Raw genomic sequence first — 4547 nt, forward strand, 5'->3', positions numbered from 1 at the left:
TTGAAGCCAAGAATACCTTGGCAATCAAGTAACTATAAGACAGGTGAGGGTACAGTGTTAAGGCAAAACCCTTCACATACCTAGCACCCGCAGAGAATTGAAACCAAGAAGGATCTTCTAGGCAATGCTTGCGGATAGAGGAATAACATCCCCGCATAACGGGAACGTCGAGAATTATATTGTTTGAAACTCCATAATGGAATTGGTGGTCTTAGCATAATTGATCACTATGTTGAAAACCACCAGAACCTCATGGAGACTATATACAAGTAAGACTCAACGCTCCTGCATTGCGAGAAGGTTACATACCTACCCGCATCATACCCAAAGACCAAGCAAAAAAATCGGGAATTTTTGCAGTGACATTAGGAAACCCGCGGGAAGAATCCCCACGGAGAACCTCAAAACTAAAAACCCTTTTCAAAACCCCTTGCTCAAAGTCCAAAAGTTCACCTCACTTTATTAAACATTCATGAGAAGAACATTGGACTGGGGGGACTTGAAGAGGTAGGTCCCAGCAGAGCCCAGTTGGTCCCGCAAGACTCACCTTGAACAGGGACGTCTGCGCAAAGGCCATCTGCTTCCGCAGGACCCACCATGCTCATAGAACCTTGCGCGCAGTACGCAAGCTGTACACGCAGGGAAAGCCTCACAATGGTGAAGTACCCCGCCTGTTCCCGCAGTTGCGGATACAAGCCATCAGGGAAGGCTACCCGCAGACAGCAGGGCTACACGCACAAGACAATAGATACTTCAGTAGTCACATGAAGGAATGAGCAAGGTGGGAACAATCCCGCCAAAGTGAGCCAGTCTGTATGATTCTGAAAGATCTGTACTATACCTACCAAGGTATGGATAGGACAGACAATCTGATCAGAACAGCCCATGAGCCAATCACAGGGTGACAGCTCACCGACAACAGTACGAGGAGGAGCACCCTCTAGTACTGTTTCACTATTAGCCGCTGCCTACTCACCAACCCTTACTGCAGGGCGTGCGCAGCCTACAGTTGGTGAAATAGTGTTACTGTTGGCCGTAACCTATTCACCAACCAGCATGGCATGCGTATAATCCACAGTAGGTAGGACGTGCATAATCTACAGTTGGAGGAATAGTGCAGCCGACATAGTTACTGTTGGCCGTAACCTATCCACCAACCAGTATGGCCTGTGCATAGTCCACTGTTGGTAGAACAGGAATACTATTCAGCCGGCTGTACCTTCTAGGAAACCTACCTTCGGCTATAAATACTCCAACATCTTGGAATGGTAAGATCCATCTGCTATCCTGTTATCTAGCAATCTCTCAATATACACTTATATTCAGAGCAACCTAGTCTGATTCTCACGCCGGAGGGTGGTCACAAGGAGGAACCCCCCCTTCTCAGTGACGAGCTTACGGTGTTTGTTTTGCAGGTCCCCTGAAGAACAACCGTCTCTGTTGGACCTCATTCTCGTGGGAAACATTACTTAACCCCCAGATTATCTATAATCTGCACCGGGTCACTTAGTGTTTCTTCAGTTACATATAAAAAGCATGGGGCAAGGGTTTAAAAACGTTAAAAATGTGAGAGAAATTATATATATATAATGAAGATTGAAATTAGAAATGACAATTAGACTCCAATAAAGCCAGTTTAATAAAAAAAATATTATTAGTTATTAACAACAAGAGAGGAGTTGTGAAGAAGCAAAGTATCCAAAGGAAAAAAAAAGTGAGATACTATTAATTATTAAATTTTCCACTAATAATAATAAATAATAAAACAGATATAATTTAATTCAATTGTCTCTCTCAATACCTTCACTATCCGTGTGAGAAACAAAAAAAAGAAAGAAAAATAAAACCTCTCGAAAACGTAAACGGTTTCATTCCAGGCGCATTAAAACACTGCACTTTCACTGTTTTGCTAACATGAGCACTGTGCTCACCATACCACCACCACCACTTCACCACCAATGAATCCAACAACCGACCAACAACCACCGCCACCGCTGCCGTCGTTGCAGCCACCGCGTTCCTCCTTCAGCTGCGACCGTCACCCCGACGAAAACTTCACCGGATTCTGCCCTGAATGCCTTTGCGAACGTCTCACCACGTTAGACCAGTCCGCCGCCAACGCCGCCGCCGGTTCCTCCTCCCGTCGTAACTCCACCTCCTCCGCCACCGCCGACGCCGCTGCTGCCGCAATTAAGTCAATCTTCCGAGTAACATCATCATCGGAAGTGAACAAAAACAAAGCTCCGGCGAGTCGAGAACAAGTAACTAGAAACTCAAATTCAAATTCGTTCTTCCCGGAGCTCCGCCGTACGAAGTCGTTCTCCGCCGCGAAAGCCGAAGGATTATTAGGTTTTTCCGCCGGCGGTTACGAGCCGCAACGGAAGTCGTGTGACGTCAGAGGACGTAACACTCTCGTCGTTGTTTTCAATTCACGACGAGAATAAACCGCCGAGGCTGTCGTATTCGCAACAAACTCTCGCCGGAAACGGCGTCGTTTTCGAAACGAACAGAGAAGAAGAGGAAGAGGAGCAATGTCACATTAATGACGAAATTGAAGAAGACGGTGAAATTAGGGTTTTGGAAGAATTAGACGCGGTTGAAATTAACGATTTAGGCGTTAATAATAATAATAATAATAATAATAATAATAATAATAATAATAATAATAATAATAATAATAATATAGAAGAAACTGTCGAAATGAAAGAACCTAAGGAGTTAATTTTCGACGAATTAAAGCCGATGAAGGATCACATAGATCTGGATTCACATTCCAAAAAGCCTTCACGGTCAAATTTCTGGTCAGCAGCGTCTGTTTTAAGCAAAAAATGGCATAAATGGAGGCGAAAACAGAAGAAGGATGTATCCGGAAGTAACGGCGTCGTTTTATCGTCTACTTTGCCCGTCGAGAAGCCTCTTTCGCGTCAGTTCCGTGAAACTCAGTCCGAAATAGCTGATTATGGTTTCGGGCGTAGATCGTGTGATACGGACCCAAGGTTTTCGTTAGACGCTGGTCGGATATCGTTTGACGACCCGAGGTACTCGTTTGATGAACCGAGGGCTTCCTGGGACGGGTATCTTGTTGGTAGGACGTTCCCCGTCTTCCTCCTATGGTGGAAGACGCGCCTGCTCCCGCTCCTGCTCCTGCTCCTGCTCCTGCTCCCTGTTGTCCATGTGGCACGTTGTGATTCGCAAATTCCTGTGGAAGAGGTTTCGGTTTTGACGGATAATGTCCCGGGCGGGTCGATCCAAACCCGAGAATATTATTTAGATTCTTCATCCAAAAGGAGGAAAAGCCTTGATAGATCAAACTCTATTAGGAGAATGGCAGCTGCTGTAGTTGCTGAATTGGATGAATCAAAGGTGAATCCAGTCATTTCGAACACGAAAGTCTCACCTGCTACTGTTGATTACAGCAATGGAGTGTAAATTGATCCGCCTAGGGTTTCGAATTCGAATTCGTTAAGGGATGATTGCTCCGAAACGTTTGAGTTAGGGTTTAGGGATAGGGATAACGCGGTTTCGGTTGAGAAGGAGAACAAGAAGGCGAGAAAGTGGCGGTGGAAGCTTTGGGGGTTCATCCACCGGCGGAGTAATAATAATAAAGACGACGATGAAGATCGTTGCAGCTCCGTAAGTGGTGTTGGAAGATCTTATTCGGAATCATGGCAAGATGGTAATAATGAAGGGTTTATTAACAACAGGAAAGTTTTTAGAAGCAATAGTAGTGTAAGTTGGAGAAGTTCTTCATTGAGAAACCCGAACCCAAACTCGAACAATATTAATGGAAAAGCGGTTGGAAACGAACACGCGCTTATGAACGGGAGTGGGAACGGGAAGAGTCGAAGAACGGGTGATGAGTTTGTTCTTGAACGTAACCGTAGCACGCGATACTCACCTAATAATATTGATAACGGGCTATTGCGGTTTTACCTTGCGCCATTGAGTGGTAGTCGGAGATCGGGGGTCGGGATTTCATCGGGGAAAACCCGAGCAACGGGTAATTCTCATTTGTTTTCGAGGAACATGCTTGGGCTTTACTGAAACCGAAAATGGTTGATTTGTTCTTGCATTTGATTTCATTGTGTAATAAGGACAATGGTTTATGTTTATGGTTTTATGTTTATGTTAAAATTGGTTGGTGAATTGGTTTCATATTGTTTGTTGTTTTCATGATCATCTCTGCTTCTTAGATTAAATGAATAACATTTTTGAACTTCTGGTGCATTGGTTCAATGATTTGTGGATTATAAGGGTAACATGTGACTGGTTATTAAAAATGTTTGTTTTCTGTTTTTAAGATACAAGTAATTGTTTGGTACAACTTGTTTCACTTCCTTATAATCAGGTAACATGTGAAAAGGCATACTAAAAACACAACATTTTAAATACTCACGATCTGTGATGCCTCAAACACTGGTTCTTATAGTAGCCTTTAACATCACATGCTATAGATGGTGATTCCCGTCCTTGATCGTTAGGTTATGCGAAGTTTCAAGAAATATGAAAACAAATGAAGATGAAAGTAGATTCAACAAAAGAACACC

At 43.8% G+C, this 4547-nt stretch overlaps 1 pseudogene; it reads left to right on the forward strand.

Annotated features, from left to right (window-relative positions):
* Positions 1–1869: 1869 nt before the first annotated feature.
* Positions 1870–4155, forward strand: LOC143572886 (protein OCTOPUS-like; annotated as a pseudogene).
* Positions 4156–4547: the final 392 nt, after the last annotated feature.

The sequence above is a fragment of the Bidens hawaiensis genome, unplaced genomic scaffold (assembly GCF_021521415.1).
Source record: "Bidens hawaiensis isolate Kalapana, Puna unplaced genomic scaffold, B.hawaiensis_p1.1 tig00026143_1, whole genome shotgun sequence".
In the NCBI taxonomy this organism is placed as follows: domain Eukaryota; kingdom Viridiplantae; phylum Streptophyta; class Magnoliopsida; order Asterales; family Asteraceae; genus Bidens; species Bidens hawaiensis.